Source organism: Tamandua tetradactyla, chromosome 7, assembly GCF_023851605.1.
Source record: "Tamandua tetradactyla isolate mTamTet1 chromosome 7, mTamTet1.pri, whole genome shotgun sequence".
NCBI classification, from domain to species: Eukaryota; Metazoa; Chordata; class Mammalia; order Pilosa; family Myrmecophagidae; genus Tamandua; species Tamandua tetradactyla.
In genome coordinates, this window is record NC_135333.1 from 125,825,049 (window position 1) to 125,847,804 (window position 22,756).

The 22,756-nt window shown below is 39.2% G+C and overlaps 1 pseudogene; it reads left to right on the forward strand.

The window, feature by feature from the left end:
- Positions 1–2,713: 2,713 nt before the first annotated feature.
- Positions 2,714–22,756, forward strand: part of LOC143690661 (isochorismatase domain-containing protein 1 pseudogene) — a 48,161-nt pseudogene continuing 28,118 nt past the window's right edge.

A 22,756-nucleotide genomic window follows, 5' to 3' on the forward strand; every position in this document is an offset into this window, starting at 1 on the left:
AGGATAGATAGACATTGTTTTTCTCAATTCACTGCAATGAACATTAATGAGTACATACCATGAGTAAGTACTGACTAGATCCTAAAGGGGTAGAGAGGTAAGCATGAGAGAGAAGGAGTTAAATGGTTTGATCTGTCTGTCTTTGCCTATTAATCTGATGATTAAAAGCCTCCAATGGCTTCCCTATTCAGTTGTAATAAAGACTGAGCTCCTTATCATGGACAGCCCTCATCTTCCTCTTATTTCACACTATTTCATATGTGATGTTATTTCATACTACTCTCTCCTGGATCACTAAGCTCCAGACACACTGGCCTTCTTTCTATTCCTGGCATGTTCTGTGCTTGTCCATGCCTCAGGATCAAGCCATTTGCCATTTCTTCTACACATAAACCCCTATCCCCAATCTTCTCATGGCTGGCTCCTCTCTACCACTTGTGTGCTTAATATGACCACATTATCCAAATTAGCCTCCCCCCTCCCCATTTATTTTACCTTGGTGTTTTTCTTTATAGCCTTTATCACTCTGACAAAGTATTTTTAAGTATGTGCTACTTTTTATTGACTACCTTGCACTGATAAAATATAAACAGATCTTGTCTTATTTGCCCTGGTTATGCCCAAATCTTCATTATCTAGAACAGTGCCTGGCACATGGTAGGTAGTCAGTAAATATTTTGCAATGAATGGAGAAGTAAACTTTGTGACTCTTTCCTATGCTTATACTAATTGCTCTCAATTCAACATGCATTTTAAAAGGCATTCTCCTAGCCTTTGTCTTTCTTCTCTTACAAGATTTTTTTGGTACTCTGAGTCCTTGAACCTATTATTCTCAGCCAATTCTCTTGACTAATGCCTGCACCAACACACCAGTGTTAGCTATTGAAATTCACACTATAGTTTAGTGAAAAACCTCTCTGGTCTTTGTGCTCAGCTCCTTGGGAAGGAACTTCTGAATTTTTGGCCTTTCCTGTGATAAGAATGTCTTTTGTCCTTCTTTGTGAGCCCAGGACCACAGTCTCAGGGTGGGGCTGGCCATACCAGAGAGACTAACCAGTTGATTGGAGATTTAGGCCTTTGAACCCTGTCATGTCAGCCCCACCTCCCTGTTCTCTGGAAGTTTTTAACCCTTGTTCTCTTCAAGAGAGTGTTTGTGGGCACCCTTATGCTTTCAATACAGCTATTTTCCATAATGTGTCACTTTCAACTGTAATTATAACATCTCAGAACAGTCATGTGATAAAGAGGGAAAACCACGTATGCTAGAAAGAAAGAAAGAAAGAAAGAAAGAAAGAAAGAAAGAAGGGAAACTGGGCATGCTAAACAAACAAAAGTGTGTATTCGTGTGAGTATGTGAACATGCGTGTGCATGTGAGTAGGAGCTAAACACCAAGGCAGCTCAGGAAACACTGCTGTCTATATGAAACCCAGACATGGAAAGTTTTATATATGTGTAATAGAGATCTTACTTGTTTGGATTTATAGCTCTGTGGTAAAAGAATCTTTGTCTCATCAAATCAGTTGAAGGTATTAAAGGGAGAACTGATGATTTCAGCAGTCAGAAGGAAGAATTTCCATCACTACTTCAGCCAGCTTCTCCTGGGAAATTCACCAAAAACCTTCATCAGAGTTCCCAGCTGGCTGCCTGCCTTACAGAATTCAGACCTGCCCATCCCTGCTGAAAGCCAGTTCCTATAATAAATCTCATAATATTTTATATACATACATATTCTGTTAGTTTCTCTGGAGAGCCCTGACTAATACACAGAAATGTAGATTTGGTGTTGGGAGTAGTTCTTGAGAAACAGAATCTTAAGGTTGAGATTTCTGAACTGGTTCTGCATTTTTTTGGAATTAGTTCTCTAATCTGATTAGATTCAAAAGCTCTAATGGTTCTATTTCCAAGGCTCAATAGGGCACTGATAGCCCATGGCATGAATTGGCAATAGTGATATGCAAAATAATACCATTGTACATGGCAGCTTAAATGCTTATAAGAAAGAGGCAAGGCTCTGAGTGACAGTTCATTTGATATCTTAGAGACTTGCGGAATTAAAAAGTATAGTAATGTTGGATGATTGTTCCTAAGTATGCTGGATATAGTTTGTTCCAACCCAACTCAATCCTGAGACAAAAGAACATGCCAGGCAGAATATTACCCATCAGTTTTAATTAGGGATTTATTAACAGCGGAAAATCTTCCCAGTGGTGGCCGGTTGGGAAATGAAGGTGAACACTGCCTGCCAAAACCAAAAGGGGGCAACGGTGCCAAGTGGGCAGCTTATAAAGTTTAACAGTCACGTGAGGTTTGGTTACGAATGAGTTTTAGCAGACTCATGAGATTTGGTTCAGCAGAGTCTTGTAAGAGTTGGTCACTGACAGTAATTGGGGAGTGGGTACATATTTTTACATTCTCTGACCCTGGTCATGTCAGTGGCTACGTGCAGTGACTCTCAAAATGGAGGAGGGCATGGGTCCTGGGCCCTGGATCCTTACACAGTTGTTAAAGGGATGAGCTCAAGGCTTCAAATTCCCAAGTTATGTGCTGCATGGAGGACATGCAGATTTCTATGTATGCCTGAAAAAAACTCTTATTTCACATAAGAAAACCAGGCATAGAGTCTGATTGTGTGAGTGGCTGAATTACAATATGAATTGAATTCTCAATCTTGAAAGGCGTTTACTATAAAGTGATGGTATGGCTTGAAAAGGAATGGATCTTGAAAATTGGAATGGGGACATATGGGCTGCTGCTGCTGCTGGGGTCATTGCCCTAGATTATGCTGAGTCTTCTTTGCCAGATAAACCTATAATGGTCTACTTGGAGGAATCAGCCACCGAACCTCTACTGGAAGAGATTAACTCTGCTTTGCCTGGTAAAGTAGTAACCACTTCTCCTAAGGAAACATCCCTCACACCTCAGTCTTAAGAGATTAAATCCTTTGCTCTGCAATGGGGGTGGGTCAGGGTGGCTCAGTGGCAGAGTTCTCACCTGCCATGCCGGAGACCCAGGTTTGATTCCTGGTGTCTGCCCATGAGAAAAAAAAAAAAAAAACTGCAATGGAATGCCCTAATGCCCTGAAGTATTTGGCTTGTTATGATGCACTCTCACCATACCTCTTTTTTTCCAGATGTATAATTAGACTGATGTCTCAATAGGCTCTAAAAAATGAGGTACAAAATGTGACCCATAAGGAGGTATGCTACACTCCAAAAATAATGCATGATTTTTTTCCAATTTATAAAGACAAAAATCAGGGGATTATAAGTGAGAATGGATATTAATGATATGGAATACTGGTGGAAGTAACATAAAGCTGGATCAGGTTGAATTTATTGATATAGGCCTACTAAGTAAAGATTCTGAATTCAATGTTATAGCTTGAGAGTCTAGAAGGGGCCTAATGGTTTGTTCAGGTAGTTGGCTGAAGCATACACAAAAAGGTGACCTACATTGCCTGAAGTTGAAATGCCAGAACTGCGCTGGTATATTTTAACTGTGGGGATCCCAAGGTTTAGAGAGATTGGAATGTTACAGTGTATTTATCATTAAAGACTTGTTTACCCACCCAGTTAAATTTGAATTTCAGGAAAACAACAAATAATTTATTTTGTAAAAGTGTGTCCCTTAACAATCTTGTGATTTACTTGGCAATGCTAATTGTATGACAACAATTTTCATGAATAGCATAGATTTAAGTGTTACATAGTAGTTGAAAAAAAAAAAAAACCGTAGAGCACAGGTAGCCATGGTCATTTTAAGACCTGTCTTTGCTATCTTTTCTCATTCTTCAGCATCCAAGTATGTGACCAAAATGTGATAAAATAAGAAAAAAAGCTTAACTCTGCCCTGGGAATTATCAGAATTTATTTTCAGAACCTACTATGAACTAGTAGGGATAGCCTCTAACTACAGAGCTACCCCAGGCCCATAGCAAACATTGTGACAATCGAGTTTTTTTTTTTTTTTTTTTTTTTTTTTTTTAAGAGGGAGGAAGGGAAGGAAAGACAGAGAGAAGGAAGGAAGGATGGAAGGAAGGAAGGGAGGAAGAAAGCGAAACATCTTTAAACATTTTCTTGTTTTATTATATTTTGTTTGTTTGTTTGTTTGTTTTTTTTTACATGGGCTGGGGCCGGGAATCGAACCGGGGTCCTCCGGCATGGCAGGCAAGCACTCTTGCCCGCTGAGCCACCGCGGCCCGCCCCGACAATCGAGTTTTTCAAGTCATAGTGAGAGTGGAGTGAAAAACTGTATTATGGTTCAGAGTAGAAGGTATTCTGTTATTTTATGGGAAGGTAAACTATCCTGAAAATATAAACACTTTATATTTTACTTTTATCTCAAGTCCACTGAATTCACAAAATGTGAAATTTTTTAGTTGATTCAAAGCAGCTATGAAGAACTGTACCCCTGGACTCTCCTTTTGCTGACAATACTGTCACATAGCAGAGCAGGCGTACCAGGATGCTTTCCTCTATCCATTATAAATGGCCACTGTGAAAAAAGGAAAACAATTCCAACATGAGTTGAACATTATAAACTTTCTTTTATAATACCTTTTCATGCTATTGTTCATTGTAAGTTTGTCCTCGTGTCAGCATAATTCTGACAAGTCTCGAAATATCTGCAACTATAATTGTAGGACTCGTCCTTTAATCAAGTAGAATTTGATTCACATTGGGTAGGAGAGTGTTACCAGAGTTTAAGGATCATCATGAACACATTATCAAAAATAGACCACTTTGACTGAGTTTCACCCCTTACATTGCACAAAGACATTAACTAGAAAGTTCACCTTCATAAGGTTAGAAGCTGTCGTCAAAGTTTCTAAATACCATGAAGCTTTTTGAGATCTTTAACCACTCTTTTTCCCATGCTATATTTCTCTCCTTTTCATCCAATAATTCTTGTCCCAAGGCACATATTCCATGATTCTTTCCTCAGTTCCCTATTCTTTATTGGCATACAACTAGCCTTATATTTGGCCCACATGTACTTAATATTGTATGCTAGTTTGAAATTGTTATGCACCTTAGAAAAGCCATGTTATTTTCTTAATCCAATCTGGTGGGGGCAGACCTATTGTTTAGGGTGGGAACTTTTGATTAGATTGTTTCTATGGAGATTGGCTCACTCAATTGTGGGTGTGACCTTTTGATTAGATTATTTCCATGGAGAGATGGCATGCCCAATGGTGGGTGTTGCCTTTTGATGACATGGAGATGTGGCTCCACCCATTTGAGGTGGGTCTTGCTTAGTTTACTGGAGTCCTTTAAAAAGGGAAACATTTCGGAAAACACAGTTGCTTCAGAGCTGACATAAATGCAGACATCTGGAGTCACTTGGGGTGCCAACAGTAAAGATTGGATGGCCAAGACAGATAAAGCTCAGATGCAGACATTTGGAAATGCAGAAGCTCCAGGAGATGGCAGGAGCTGAGAGAGCTGACAGAAGTTAGACAGGAACCAGAGCTCAGCAGATGTTGCCATGTGCCTTTCCATGAGCTGCTAAGAGATGAAACCCAGAGTTTTGCCTTGGAGCAGATAAGTCAGAATCCACAGATGCTTAGAGAGGAAGCCTCTGGAATCAGAGGCTGGAAGTAATAGAACTGAATAAGGACCAGCAGATGCCAGCCATGTACCTTCCCATGTGACAGACATCAGTCTTTCTTTGGAGTCAAGGTATCTTTCTCTGGATGCCTTAGTTTGGACATTTCTCTGGCCTTAGAAATGTAAACCTGTAACTTAATAAATCTCCATTATAAAAGCCAACCTATTTCTGGTATATTGCATTATGACAGCATTCACAAACTAAAACATATGGGAGCTCTAATTTCTCATTTCTCATCGTATCTGAGCCTACTTTTTACAAATTCCTATTCTCAGTCCACCCTCCCCTGTCTGTAACTTAAAACAAGATGAAACAGAAAAACTAACAAACAAAACCAGGATCACACTATCCAGCACTTTTTCCCAAAATGTTGGAAACTGAGTCCTTTTTTAATGTCCTTGATTTCTAATATATGTGACAAACCTTGCAGGTGTGGTAATCGTATGAGAAAACTGCTATTTTCCTTCATGAATAATCTAAGTATAACTTTGTTAGCTTTGTGGCATTTTCTTTAAATATCTGTTATATTTTTTATTCAGTGAGCCAGTTTCTCCTGCAAAATGTTGCAAGTAAACACTTTTTTTTTCTTTTAATGCTTTGCCTGTGAGTTTACCTTGCACAAAAGAAGACCAAAGGTCCAATATCTCCTTGCAGGAGCCCTCCCCGTGTCCTTCCTAATGATGGCCATAGAGCCTTGCCACTTTCAGAGCAGGGAATTCACTACTTCTAAAGTGGCCTCTAACAATTTCAGTCTATTCCAGTTATGAGAAAATTCTTTTTTGTGCTGAATCAAAAATTTCCCTCTTGTAACTCCCATACATTGATCGTGTTTTGCCCTCAAGGGTAATACAAGCAAACCCTTAATTATTTGAAGACAGGCATACGATTTCTCCTTAGTCTTTTCTTCTGTCAACTAAACAGACTTAGTTTCTTTCAACTAACTTATCCCTCAAATGACATTGCTTCCACATCTGTAATTGTCCTGGGCATCCTTTTACATAGCTGCCTGCTCACAGCTTTCTCTGCCCTAGGTCCCCTGCTCCCCAAAGGCGAAGATTATGCTTCTTTTGTTAACTACTGCAACGCTTTTGTTTAACACAATTGCTGGCATATCATAGGCACTCAATAAATAAGTATTGATACAATGGGATTAGAAAGTGTGAGCCTGGAAATAGTTTACAGTGGTTATTGATGGACAATTTCAATATTCTTTTGTAAGCTTTCCTATATTTTCCAAATTGCTTACAAAATGAATGTATTACTTTTATGGTAAAGAAAAACATAATAGCACAACTTTATATTTATAACATGTTGTACAAGACTGGACATCATATTTTATATATAATTGATGAATGCAGACCTCATGGAATTATTACTTTCCTCATACTGTAGACTTATAATTCTTCTGGTACAGTCTAGTTTGCATTTGCCTCTCACAATATAATTTATTCTAAACATTTTTTGTGAGTGCTTATTTTGTGCACACCACTCTGCATGTACTGAGCAGCTTGTTCTGCTGCCATACTGAATTGAGCTAGCAGTTATCCAAGCCACTAGTTGTTATCCATATGATCTGGGAAAGGGAGGTGGAGACTATCCCTGTTGGCCAAGTTATTCTCATCCTGTATTTGACTTGTGGTGTAAAATTTTTTATCTTGTATGCAAATTTTCACATTTTTCCTATTGTATTTCTTCCTAATAGTTCTGTCCATCATTCTAGCTTGTAATTTTTTGAATCCTTGTTCCATCATCAAATATATTATCCAATTGTTAAGTTTTCATGGCTTTCTGTATTTCAATATAGACTGTTTTTCCTATATAGCATTTCTGTATAGTATTCTTCACTTTATCTAGTGGATTCAAAATTGATGTACATAAAATTTGGGAAAAATACTAGGATTTTGAGTTTTATCCCCCCAAAAAAGAAAGAAATTAAATTTTTCTAATAGTTCATAGGAAGATTCACAGGACCCATAAAATGAAAAAGTGGTGAATTCATTTGGTTTTCTTTTTTTGCCTCACATATCCCATAGTTGGAGCTGAAGAGTTGACAACCTAGAAATGCCAGTGGTTATAGACAAGTTAAAAAAAAAAAAAAGAGCCCTAACAAAAGCCTGCTTTCTCTAGCCTAAGGTCCAAAAACATTGTAGATAAATCAAATGTAATTTATTTGGCCCAAGTTGTCCTTAAAGAACTCTGACTCCCAGTGAATACAAACTATTCCATTAATAACCCACTCTAGGATTGGCTCTCCATACTCATACTTGAGTTTCCTTTTTGGAAAGCTGGACATTTGCCTACTTACCTTCCTTCTCCTGGCTTTTCTATCATTTCATGGATTTCCTTAAAGATGACAAACATCAGCTATGCAGCTAATGCATAAACCCTCCCATTACTTTCCCATCCTTTCTATGGACCTAGAAATCTGACCTCATTTAAGGTAACTGTGTGTTCCCTTAATGTCTTCTCTCTTCTCCTTCCTTATTGCTAATACTTAGTTATGTTTTCATCGTTACTTGCTGGACTATTCCAGCAGCTTCCATTCTCAACCACTTCTAATCCATTCTCCAGACTGCAAAGTCCTTCACTGACTCCCTACTGTCTTTAGCTTAAAGTAAATCTCTTTAACATGGATGCTATTAATGACTGTCATTAGCTATGCACCAGACTGTTCTAAACATAGGATAAGTATTCCATGAGGTAAGTGCTATTATTATCTCTATTTTATGATTGAGGAAGAAAGGATATAGAGACGTTAAAATTTTCGCCCAAAGACACACTAATAAATGACAGGACTCAAATTTGAATTTAGAAAGGGAGCTCCAGAAACTGGGCTCTTACCCACTATGCAAATGGCTGCTTAAAGTCCTCAGAGATCTGATTTCTGTTTTCCTAATTTTCTGGCTTTAAAACTATTTGCCAAAGCCAACTTACTGAATAACTGAGTCAGCAAACTGCCATAGAAATATTTTAAATTTGGTCTAGGACGGTTCTCTGCAAAGGCAAGGGTAAGGGCAAAAGTGGAGGTGAGATGTAACTTCACAAAAACAGTAAAGACCAAAGGGGAAAACTAGTTTAGACACATATGAGCATTGAGCATCTGAAACATAAAGCACATACAAAAATTATGTTCATCCCAGCTGGCCAAGCCTTGGCAAAACTAAAACCTTGAACAGTGCGCCAATACTTTGATGGATCAGTCATTTGGCAAATTAATTTTTGGTGAATTGATTTTCAGTGACTTGGCTATTGGCAATTTAATTTGTGGGGATTTGATTTTTGGGGAATTGCTTTAATCTTTCTGATCTCACTTCTCACCAGCCACATCAACTCTTCACACAGAGCTCATACTGGTAGTACTGGTGTTACTGTGTTGGCTGTTTGAGGATGTTGTCGGTTGTTAGGTCCACACACTATACTGATTGTTAATTGTTCTGATCATCACCCCTGTCTATATGTCTGTGCCAGTTTGAATGGATTTATGTACCCTAGAAAGCCATGTTTCAATCATAATCCAATCTTGTAGGGGCAACCATTTCTCTTAATCCCGATTCAATAATACATATTGGAAACTTAATTAGGTTATCTCCATGGAAATGTGACACACCCAACTGTGGGTATTAACTTGATTAGATGGAGATGTGACTCCACCCATTCCAGGTGGGTTCTCATTAGTTGACTGGAATCCTTTAAAAGAGGAAGCATTATGGAAAGAGGGAGAGAATGAAAACAGAGCCACGAGATGAGACACCCATGAAGCAGAGAGCCCACACTGCCAGAGACCTTTGGAGATGAAGAAGGAATACATCTCCTCGGGAGTTTCATGAAACAAGGAACCTGGGGAGAAAGCTAGCAGACCTCACTGTGTTCACCATGTGCCTTTCCAGTAGAGAGAGAACCCCTGCACTTCATTGGCCTTTCTTGAATGAACGTAACCTTTTGTTGGTGCCTTTATTTGGACATTTTTATAGACTTGTTTTAATTGGGACTTTCTCAGCATTAAAACTATAAACTAGCAACTTATTAAATTCCCCCTTTTAAAAAGTCATTCTATTTCTGGTATGTTGTATTCCAGCAGTTAGCAAACTAGAACATCGTCCAGTTCATCAAACTCTCATCAGTTCCTCACATGACCTTCTGCTGAGAATACCTTCCCTCTCACCTTACTTTTTTGGTGAACCCCTTCCAATGCTTTTCAAGGCTTAGCTCAAGTCTCTTCTTTGGGGCTTCTATAGCACCTTTTGTTTCCTCTGGTAAAGCATTGAACACACTGACTCAGCTACTCAAGAAAATAGCTAATTGTTTATTTTTTGGTTTTCTTTCTCAGTTTGTGAGATCCTTGGGTGGAGCTATTTTTTCATGGTCATCTCTGTGCCACATGCCTATCATATATCATCTTCAAGGAATGAGTGGACCTTGACCGTCAAATGCTTCTCAATTTTCTATACTCTAAAATTGAATATACTTCTTGATAAGTAAGACTGAGTTGTTCAGCATTTTCTCTAACATTTTTGAACATTATAACATCTTCCTCAGATAGGGACCTTATCCTGAATTTATTCTTTTTCTACTGCAAATAGCATTAAAAAATTTCTTTCCCTCTTTTCCCCTTAAAAAAATACAAATTATAAGCTCCATGAGGGAAAACACTACTTTCCCAGATTTTAGAACAGAACTTTGAGCTATGTTAAATAAATATTTATTGAATGCATTATAATAACTAATATTTATGCCAAAGCATTATGCAAAGGACTTTACTTGTATCTCTAATTAAACATTCTCACTAAATAAAAGATACTATCTGTTATTTTCTCTATGGAGGTCCTATTGTTTGATCCATTTTATAGATGAAGAAACCAAGTTTAGAGAGATTAAGTGGGTTACTGACATCACATGACCAATAAATAGTAGAGCCAGAATTTGAGTCTAAGGTACTCAAAGTCAGTGCAACTGAGAAATTAGGATTTAAGGGATGATTTTGATTAGTGAGCCATTATATAGATATTCCCTTTTGCTTTCTGGTATATTGGAATAGATAGATGGAAATTCCTGAAATCTCTGAATTGTAATCCAGTTGCCTCAATCCCTGATAATGATTGTTTGGTCTTTATCTTCTGCCCCTGTGATTGTAAAAACCTTGTGACTAAACCTTGTTTGCACTCATTTATACAGTTTTTCGATTTTAGAGTTTTGTAATCACTAAAGACAGCCCCTAATGTTTATTAATGAAGGGTCTTGGGTTAGTTCAGAACTAACCCACACCAAGTCCTAAATTAGATAACCGAGACTGGATCTAGCCAAAGTGGGCCTGCCTGACACGTGTAGTAGCTTAGACTTTACCTACAAGTCACCTATACCTCATTATAATACTAAAAATCATGCCCAACATTATATTATGGCCACCATTTTCTTACATAGATTCTGTGACTAAGCATGTAATCTATATGTGCATGCTCAATAATTAGATAACCTCCAATTATATCATCTGGGGTCACTGTGCTCATTATCCTTAACACTGCCCATCTTATTCTCTCAGAAAACTGTCAGAATTACTGCAGTTTGGGGAGACAGATTTTGAGTTGATGGGCTGTCTGCTCTCCTACAATGCACCTAGTAATAAACTTTTTCTCTCTTTGAAACCCCAATGTCTCAGGAACTGGTCATTTCAGCACCTCAGGCAAAAGAATCCATGGCCTTTGTCCGGTAACATCAGGAACTCACTTCTTACCCACCATACTTCAATAACACCTTAGGTAATTGGATGAAAAAAGAAAATTTTAATTTATCCTGGATTGTGGCATTGTTGGTACCATTCATGAGGCTTATCTCTTCTTATTTACCTTGAAATCTGTATTAGTTTGCAAGCTGCCGGAATGCAATAAACTAGAAGCAGGAATGGCTTTTAAAAGGGGAATTTAATAAGTTACAACTTTACGGTTCTAAGCCTTTAAAAACATCCAAACTAAGGTATCCAGAGAAAGATACCAGTGGGTCTGCAACACCTCTGTCATCTGTGATGTGGCTGGCATCTGCTGGTCCCTTGTTCCTGGACTCCATTGGCTTCAGCCTCTGTTCCTGTGGGATTCCTTACTTTGGTTCTCTGGGGTTGGTTTCCATCTCTTGGGTTTGCTTGTCTCCCTCCAGGTTCTGGCTTGCTTAACATCTCATGGTGATGTCTGCTGGGCTCCAAGCATCTCCAAACATCCAAAACTCTGATCTCCAAGTATCAGCATCTGTGTCAGCTCTGCTCTGAAATTTCTGTGGGTTCTCTTGCTGTCAGCTCTGAGGCTTCTGTCATTTCTGAGGTTTCTCCAAAGTGTTTCCCATTTTAAAGACTCTAGTAAACTAATAAAGACCCACCTGGAGCGGGTGGGGTCACATCTCCCTCTAATCAAAGGTTAATACCCACATTTGGGTGTGTCACATCTCTGTGGAGATAATCTAATCAAATTTTTCCATCCCACAGGATTGAATCAGGATTAAAACATGGTTTTTCTGGGGTACATAATACTTTCAAACCAGCACAACATCTAACTTTTTTACTTGCAGGAATGAATTTGTATGTTCAAGGAATGACAGCATCAGGAACAAAAGGGAGACAACGAGAAGATGGGGTTAAGAAGAAGGTAAGGGCCAGAGCTATGGAGGAATTTGGGTTTAATACTAAGTGTATTTGAAAGTCATTGGAGAGTTTTAAATTAGATTTAACTTACATTTAAATATGTTGGTTATTGTTGCAGATAATGTGCTGGAGGGGTGAGATGGGGCTGAAGAGGCTCTTGAGGCAGGTGAAGCAAAAGAGGAAGGGATTTTGACTGATATGGCCACAGTGAGGGTGATGAAAAGAGAATGGATTTGGAATACATTTTGGAGGGAAAGGCCCTTACGTAGTTATTGAGTGAATGAACATATAAGTATAGAAAAGCATTTAGCACTTCATCTTTTGTCGCTTTAACCCACTGCCTACTCTGCAGTGGCACACTTTTTCTTTTTTTCTTTTGAAGCTACTCTCTTAAATTGACCTCCAAGCTGTTGAATTCACTGTAATTTTCTTATTTCCCATTTCCCCAATGCTTCTCTGCAACCTTTGATTTTCTGCTCCTTAAGATGCCTTGACACCTGGGATGATATACTTTTCTAACTCTTCTTACACATCTCTTGGGGCTCCTTCTCTCTGGCTCCTTTTTCTCCTTTTGCCCTTTCAATATAGAGGTTACTCAAGAATCTGACCTTGAGGCCTTCATCCTCATATGCCACGACTGAAGACCAAATCCTCATCTTTGGTTCTATTTCAAGGTTAGCTCTTCACTTCCCATTGCTATCTTTTTATTATGAAGTCATGAATTAAATCTAGAAGAAGAGAGAGGAGTGGCATCTATGCCCCTAAGTTTTTCAGTTTCCCCCAGAAGATTACACATATATAATTGGAAATCTTAGGAGGCACATATAACATGATTTATCAAGAATAGAACTAAATTTCTATTGAGGGAATTAGGAAAAGTTTTGCATGTGGCTCAAAATATCCATTTCTAAAATTAATCTTGCATGTGCTCTTGAATAATTCATGTACCACTGACCAGCACAATAAAATATCTCACTTTAAGCATACATCTACATTTCTTAGCTCAGCTCTCTTATTCTAATTACTGCACCTAATTCCTGTTTTTCAACAGAATGAGGAATCCTACATGGAACTGAAGAAGAGATGATGAACTCCAGTAAACAGGGCTGACTGAGTAGTGCTTACTGAGAAGATTTAAGCACATATCCAGTCTCATTTCCTGAGTTAGAAGTTACACAAACCCTTAAATGATCAAAAGTTTATCTACAGGGAGGTGCAACGGTGGCTCAATGGCAAGAATTCTCACTTGCAGAGTGGAGACCCGGGTTTAATTCCCAGAGCCTGCCCATGCAACAACAACAACCACAAGCAACAATAACAACAACAAAAAGTTTATCTTCAGAGTTGACCAACCTTTGAGGTGGGGATATATCCTCCTTGAAGCTCAGGAGGGCTCTGTGATCTGGTTGAAAGAGTGAAAGACTGTTTCCTTCTGCTTTATCCTGGCATATATCTCTTTTCCAATCAAAGTTTTTCTTAAACTAGGATGGGTTTGGAGAGAAGGGAAATAAAAGGGTTATTGGGTGGCTTCCCCATTCTCCAGTACACTGGCACATGTTCTCAATTACTTCTCTCCAACATCCTGGGAGAAGAAAATACTATGTTTAAGAAGTCAGGAGACTCTCAGAATACTTCTGAAAGACTCTGAAGAGATGTAGAATGCTGAGCTGTGCTGGAAAGAACCAAAGAGAAGGAAAGTGCTCCATATTGTTTACTTCTTGGGCACAAGATGCAAGGCTCAGATTTGCTGTGAGAGAGGGGTCTAGGCAGCTTTTGGATTTCTCAGTTGGTGTACAGAGCCTCAGCGAGGCTTAAGAAGGGGTGTCCCCCAAGGCACCAGCAACAGTGTCTTGCTCATACTAGCTGCTTATAATGGTTGAATAAACGAGCACATAGGAAAAATGTTGTTTTTATTTTGATTTTCATAAACATCAAAGATGTCAATGCTCACCAGTGCTGATTTGATTTGTGTTACAGTCAATAATCTGGAAGTGGTGTAGTCATCAGGAACAAGGCTACTCTTTTTTCCTTCCTCCTCACTGCCCTTTCTGATGAGATTTTACAAAATCCTTCATTGTGAAGTTTCCTAACTTCCAAGCTTCTTCATACTAGATTCTTTTATGAGAACAAGAGGCTTTTTCATGTTATTTTCTCTGTTCTTTTAGGTTCCCCTTTCTTACTCCTATTCTCCTGCTCACTACTCCATGTTCAGCATATTTCCGTGTCTGGGGTTCTTTTTGTTTCTGTTATTTTATGTACATTAACTTATAATTTACATTGTATTGTGCTATAGACATTATCCTTACTACTATTATTATTTTTTCTTTTCATTATTTAATTAATTTATTTATTGTTAGAGAAATCATGGTTTATAGAATAGACATGCATAAAATACAGGAAGCCCATATATTACTCTATTATTGCCACCTTACGTTGGTGTGGTACATTATTAACCGTTTTCTCTGAGCACTGTGATGTACTAGGTAGCTAAGTAAACATCCAACCATGGCCTTTAGTTCCCACGTTAAATTCCATGGAATGCAACTATCACATCTGAGCTAGTGATTCCTCAGTGTTGGACACCCAGATGGCTTTTGCTTTCCTGCTTCATGAGCGGTGCTGTGACAACTGTCCTGGTACTCATGTGCTTACATATCTTTGATCATTTGAGGAACCGTATATACCCAGGAGTGGGGTTGACAGGGCATACTTGTAAAATTGTCTATTTGAATTCACTAGCTGCATCCACTGCTCTCCAGGATGGCTTCCCCAGTCTACCATCCCACCAGAAGTGATGGCAGCACCGCAATCTATCTGTGTTTGTCTGCTAATGCAGCATTGCCCTGCATTCTACTTTTTACCAGTCAATTGAGTATAAGGGATATCCCATTATTGCTTTAGTTCACAATTGTTTAAGGCATTCTTACTGTTTCTTTTTATTTATCTGTTGACCTTTTGTGTTTCATTTTTTGTAAAGTGACATTTTCTTCTATTCTTTATTGGGGTTCCTGTCTTTTTCCTGTTGATTGCAGGAGTCTCCTATTGGACTTAGACATAGAAAATATCTTTTCCAAATCTGTCATATCTCTGTTAATTTTGTCTATGACGTTTGTTGTTGAACACAAATTCTTAATTTTTATAAAATCAAATTCATATTTTTGGGCTTACATTTTATGCCTCTGGTGTGAAAGAGCTTTGTGAAAGTCATATTTTTATGACAATAATAAAAGAGATGGGGAAAATATTTTTTTGACAGTTTTATGTCAAAACAACAAGCATCATTTCTGCAAAGTTTAACATGAATCTCTTCTTCTGGCTTTAGGCTTCTCCATTGCTGAAAGTAATTCTGCAAAGTTATGTAGACCCAGCTGGAGAAGGGAATGTGCTTGTGACATGCATATTAAAGAGCTTTCTCACCTAAGTGGGAAAATAATCTTATTCCCAGGGATCTCTAACTACTTAGGTCAGGGTGGCCTGGTAAAGAAGACTGGACCTGCTCAAGGACTGAAGGAGCTAAGTAATGTTGTATCTTCTATTCAGCCTCCATTGATTGAATTCGTTTTTCTTAGCAGGTCTTCTTATTAAAAACAGATGGTGAGGGAAAGACAGATAGAAGTCTCCACAGTGGTTTATACTTAATTGGTTTTTATGTTCCTTTTTAACTAATCATTCTTGATAGCCCAGAAAAAAAGTGTACATTGATTCCCAAAGAAACTAGGTAGTGGGCAAGTTCAGATTTTAATCACAATTTCAATGAGTGAAGGAGTTAGGTGGAATGATGAATAGTGCATTTTCAAAGGTTGCAGATGTCCAGTGGTGACTGGTACCTGGAGAATGAGGAGCAAAATGATGAGGATCTCAAGACTTCTGGGGAACCCATATATGAAGAAAGCTGTTTCTATTACAGTTACTGCCAATCAGTAAGATACCTGGTTTTAGTTTAAAGAATCTGACATTCAAGGTCAGAAGGTCAGACCAAGTATTGGTCCACCCTAGAAATCTGAGACTTTAACCACAATTTAATTCAAGCTCCACTCCTTGACCAGGCATTTCATCTGGCAGATTATCCTCAATCTTCTCCTCTCCTCATAGAAACTCTTCCCTTTTCCTTTTCCTCAGGAGACATTGAAATGTCTAGGGAGGTAAGGGGAGTAAAAGCTAGAAAGAAAACCTGGCATGATCTTTGGGAAGGTGGTTTACTCAAAGGAAGCCACATGGTTTCCATTAATCTACACTGTAGTGATTTATTGTCTGGTTATTTTATGCTGGGCATTGTGAGAGGTAGTGGAGAAGGCAGGCCTATTCCGACTTGATGCTCTCAGGTTCCCTTTGCTGGGTTGTTCAGGTACTCGTGAGTGATCTCCAGGTATTTCTGGGCTACTTCACACCTCTTTGTATGAAATAATGCTCTTGGCTTTGGACGATGGTCTGATGCTCCCTCCCTCTCTGTGGCCCCAGGAAGCAATGTCCTGACTCCTATCTTGTGGCTACTCTCTGTGGCCTTTGGGGATGTATCTTACTGTCTCCTTGGAATACAGTTTTCTATGTCTCAGGTTACGTGCTTAGGTGCAGTGAAGCAAAACTCAAAGAGGAGGCTGAAACTTGCTGTTTTCCTAGAGCGTCTCTAGACCACATATACTCTGTCTCTGCTGGTATCCTCTCTGTGGTACCCAGATTCTCTTGCTCTTGGAACCTGATGAGAATTTCTCAGGATTCTAAACTCTATGCCATTATTCTATACTTCAGGAGTTATTTTCATGGCTACTACTCTCAAGTCAACGATGCAGAAAAAAAAATCATTTGTTACTGAGAGACAAGTGTGCCAAAAGGCAGAACCACAGTATTCTGAGAGGCAAAGCAGATATGAGATTTAATTTGACATATAAAATAGGAAAGATGGAGGTGCTCATGGCCTAGGAGAGGAAATTTACAGTGGGGAGAAGTGAATGTGAGGAAAATGGTTTCATTACTGGAAGGAGGATTTCAATTGAGAGTCTGGGTGGCACTGGGGTGGCTTGGATACCTCCAGGACTGGGCAAGGCCAAATCCAGGGAATTTACGAGGATGTTCAGGCATGCAACCTGAATCTCCTGCAGAAAGGTTATTTGGAGTGATATTCCGTCTGCGGAGAGTGGAGCTATGTCCAGCCATGGGTCACCACTGCCAGGTCCTTAAAGGGGCAGCAGAAGTTGGTCAGCATTCTGAGGGGCAGTGAGGATGGGCAGGAAGACATCTTCAGGCTTACATGGGGCAGTGGAGTCAGGACTGTATCCCAATAAATTATCTGTAGGATTCTATCATTTCAGACTCAACTGACTCTTGGTTGTCCCCTATTTCAGCTTAGTTGAAAGCCCAATATTGAGATCAAGAATCGCCGTCTTAGTCTGACATTTAAAGCAGTCCACACTTTGATATAAAGTGAAATCTTTAAATCATGTTTAATTCCCATTTTATACCTTTATATAGTATCTTCAGTCACAACCATCCACTCACCGCTTTCCAATTGTGGCCTTCAGCATTTGCTCAAACTGTCCCCTCTGCTTAGAATTTCTTCTCTTTCTTGTGACTGCTGAGGTTCTACACATTCCTTACATCTCATCTTAAATCACCCCAGCCAGATTCTCCTTTGGATTTAGTGCCCTCCCTTTCCAAACCTCCACAATACTTTGAACAGTTATTAAATATCACATTTTGTCCTTTGCTGATGTTATTTTATATATGCTTGTTTCATACATAAGTTGGAAGCCCCATTAAAAAATAAATCTATAAAACCTTGTCATGTTAGGGATAATGCTTTGCATATAGAAAGTGTACCTGTTTGAAACTATTGTGTACCCAAGAAAAGTCATGTTTTAATCCTGATACAATCTTGTGGGACCAGACCTCTTGTTTAGGATGGAAAGTTTGAATGGATTATTTCCATGGAGATGTGACACACCCAGTGTGGGTGTGACTTTTGGTTAAATTACTTCCAGGGAGATGTGGCTTTTTGATTAGGTGGAGGTGTGATTCCACCATTCAAGGTGGCTCTCGATTAGTTCACTAGGATTATTTAAAAGGTGAAACATTTTGGAGAAATCTCAGATGCAGACACTTGGAGAACAATTGCTTTAGGAGTAACAGAGATACAGATGTTTGGAGATACTCGAAGTGCCAACAGGGAGAGCATATGCCTAGACACAGGCAGAGCCCTGCAGATGTCACTATATGCCTTCCCATGAGATACTAAGCAAGAGATATTTTTTCCTGGATGCCTCAGTTTGGACATTTTTCTGGCCTTTGAACTGTAAACCTGTAATGTAGTAAATTCCCTTTTTAAAAGCTGTTCCATTTCTGGTATATTGCTTTCCAGCAGCTTTAACAAACTAAAACAGATGGTGTGTTAGTATGCAAGCTGCCAGAATGTGAAGTTACAAGTTTACATTTCCAAGGCAATGAAAATGCCCAAATTAAGGTTGCAACAAGAGGTTACTTTAATTTCAGGAAGGTCCATGGGTTAGGATCACCTTGTCAGCTGCAGTCACATGACTGGCATCTGACTCTCTGGGTTCAGGCTTGCTTAACATCTCCTGATGACATCTACTGCGCTCCAGGCATCTCCAAACATCCATGTCTCTGTTCTCCACACGTCTGCATCTGTGTCAACACTGCTGTGAAACTTCTGTCAGCTCTGAGGCTTTTGTCATTTCTGACTCTCTCCAAAATGTTTCTTCTTTTAAAGGATTCCAGCAAACCAATCAAGGCCCACCTGGAATGGGTGGAGTCACATCTTCATCTAATTAAAAGTTAATACCTACAATTGGGTATGTCACATCTCCATGGAGGGAATCTAATGAAAGGATTCCAACCTACATTATTGAATCATGACTAAAAGAAATGGCTACCTCCACAAAATTGGATTAGGATTAAAGGATGGTTTTTCTGGGGTGCATAATACTTTCAAATTGGCACAGAGGTATACAATAAAGTTCGTTAAATTGAACCTTCTAAAGTGAAGGTAAATCATATTGAGGTAAATGACTGCATATTAAATATAAAAGAATGAATGGATTTTCAGCATTTCAAATACCATCTGGTATTTAACACCTGGCACAACGTCCCATAAAGTCTTTTTAGGACCTTTTGTTTGGCTCCACCCCATTTCCACACCCCAGCTGTGGATAGTCTTAGCCTTTGCCCCTCCTGTCCCTGGAGGACCCAAGGCATGCTCTTCATTATAAGCTTCTTGTTCTGGCAGCTACCTGCCTCCCTTAACCCACATCCTCAACCACCCCTGCAACCTGCTCCCAGAATCCTGTCCTCTTTCTGTCTTCATGGTTTGTGCCATTAAGCCTTTCCTTTCAAGATGATCCCTCTACCTTCTATTATACTTAGTGAATTTTGGAGCACAAGAACCCGGGTGGTATAATGATTTAAAATATGGACTTTGCAGTTCTATTGCCTGGGTTTAAATTCTAGCTTACCAGTTACTAGGTATTATCTTGGGAAAGATATTTAACAATGGTTATAAAAATAACCATTTTACCTCATAGAATTTTTTTGATGATTAAATGAAATGCATGTAAGCACTTAGCAGAGCCTGTTAGGCACTTAAAAAAGAATGGCTGGACTTCTGTTCTTTCTGTTTTTTTCTCCCTGTTTTGCTAAAATATTTTTTGGTGCTCTTATTTATATTAGATTATTTAAATATAATTTACCTTATCTCTTGTGTTAGTTTGAAAGCTGCAAGAATGCTATATACCAGAAATGGAGTGGCTTTTAAACAGGGGGAATTTATTAAGTTGCAAATTTACAGTTCTAAGGCCATGAAAATGTCCAAATTAAAGCACCAATAAGATGTTACCTTCACTCAAGAAAGGCTGATGAAGCTCAGGGTTTCTCTCAGTTGGAAAGGCACATGGTGAACAGGGCATCATCTGCTAGCTTTCGCTCTTGGCTTCTTGTTTCATGAAGCTCCCCTGGGGGTGTTTTCTTTCTTCATCTTCAAAGATCTCTGGCTACATGGGCTCTTGAACTTTTTCCAAAATGGTTTCCTCTTAAAGGGCTCCAGTAAACAACCCCACCTTGAATGAGTGGAGATACATCTCCATGGAAACCATCTAATCAAAAGTTACCACCCATGATTGGGTGGGTCACATCTCCATGAGAACAATCAAAAAGCTCCCACTCAGCAATATTAAATGAGGATTAAAGAGCTTGGTTTTTCTGAAGTACACAGCAGATTCAAACCGGCACATACTCTATATGAAGCCAGGGATACTTACTATATGATTGGGAGATAAAGGCAATCCATCCTTATTTGGGCAATCCTTTTTTTTTTTCCTTGATATTTCTAATATCTGAATTCTCTCATTTACATTTTAAGCTAGAAACTAATAGCCTCATTGTGGAGCTGTTCCCTCGATTTACGCAAATTTTTAGGGAGAAGAGCACTATATTATTGTCTTCTCTAGTATAAAAATGTAGAAATATAAATTAAGAGTTAAGAATGGCTCTGTTCCCAAAGCACACCAGAACAAACCAGCAAATCATAAACCTGTAGCGAACTTGGATTAGTAAAAACAAGTCTCCACATTTAAATATCTCTTGTGTTTAGGAACCTTTACATATACTAAATGAATAACTCTCATAGCAGCTGTTTCAGACGAGGCTTTAGGTAGTTGCATTTTCTCTCACAGTTTTTGAAGTTGAGTCAGTCCTGGAGACTCACTGGCCAGCCTGTTGGTCTGCCCCTGAATTATGCTTCTCATCTCCAAATGAGACCTGACATGATGCAGGAAACCATTGATAGAAGGGCTTGATCAATGTTCAATAGAGGAAGGAAATGCTAATGGACAAAATATAGTGCTGGGAGCTGAGCCAGATCTGAATTCCAATCTTCTCAGCCTTGTAAGCAGAAACCTAGCTAGATGATTTCACTCCTGGAGCCTGTTCCAATAACTCTTTTTCTCTAAGACCCTACTTGTCTCCAAGCCTTCTATTCAAAAGGACAAGTGGTTAAAGTGATCAAGAGAAATAGACATAGGGCGGGAGTGGAAGCTAAGTAAGGATAGTGCCTGTGCTTTTCATCCTATATTCCTAGCCCCAGGGTGTATATACATGTGGGTGAGGGGAGGGTGCTTGCATTCCCCTCACTTGGTATCCCAGTTCACCGATTCTGTTTCTGACCTCTAACATCCCCAAATTCATTCAATCAAGATATATATATATATATATATATATATATATATATATATATATAGCTTATATATGTATATATGTATATATCATATGTATGTATGTACTGAGAATCCATATAGCTTATATATGTATATGTGTATATATCATATGTATGTATGTACTGAGAACCACTAGGCCACAGGAATGGTGCTCAAGAACAGAGCATCAGTCAGGGACAAAAGAAGAATCTCACTCTCAATTCATGATCTGTTAGACAGGAAGAGTCAAATTCATTTTACTTTCTGATTTTTATTACAGACATTTACAACCATGCAAAAAAAAATGGGGAAATTAGCAAAATAAACCCCCATGTACATATTGCCCAACTTCAAAAATTATCACCACCTGGACAATCGTTTTTCATGTGTCTACTTATAACCAACACCTTGTCACACCCCTCCAAACATGCTCACCCAGCAGATGATCATGAAGCAACTTCCAGGTGCCCAGGCTATTTGGACAGGATGGTTTTAATTTCCTTAGATGGAGTGCAAAGACAGGCCTGCTGTCTTGCCAATGCGGCCTCTGTTGGCACCTTTGTGGTGTCCTTTCCTCTCCTCCAAGCATTGGGTTTCAGACACTGAAGAGCTGTTGAGAGGATGTCAGATCAGGCGCCAGAAGTGCTTACTTGTCTTCTCATGTCCCATCTCCCCCAGAGGACTCCACATCCCCAGCAAAGTTGAGAGAGAAAAGTGCAGTGTCACTGGCCTTGGGCATAGGGAGGGACAGGGTTCAGAACTGTCTTGTTCTGCTAAGTGTGTGACAGCAGGGCCTGTGCTACATGACCCACCCTCCATGGCTCCTCCAGAGCTTCTTCCTAGCAACCTCCCAGATCCCTGGGTTCCAAGCTTGGCTAAAAATCTTAAGTCCATCCTGACCGGGATTCTGGGCCTTTGCCATTTGTGAACTATTGTATTGTTTGTTATCGGAGTTTGGTGCTTGGATTGGGGGCCAAACCAGCAGATACACTCATATACTTGAGAAACAAGTGTAAAAGTAATAGTGGCAAACTATTAACAAAAAGCAATAAAGTCATTACTTACTGATACATGCCAGACACTGTTCTGAGCCTTCTACATGCACTTATTCATTTGATACAACAACATATGAGGTAAGGAGCATTGTTATCTTTATTTTGCATGTGAGGTAACCAGGGCACAGAGTTGAGACAAACTGCCCTAGGTCCCATGGCAGTCAAAGGCAGAGGTGGAATACAAATGTAGGCAGCCCTGTTTCAGAATCCATGCTCTTCAACACTATCTCATGACCAATCTCTAGTCCCAAGGAGAAAGGACAATGATGGC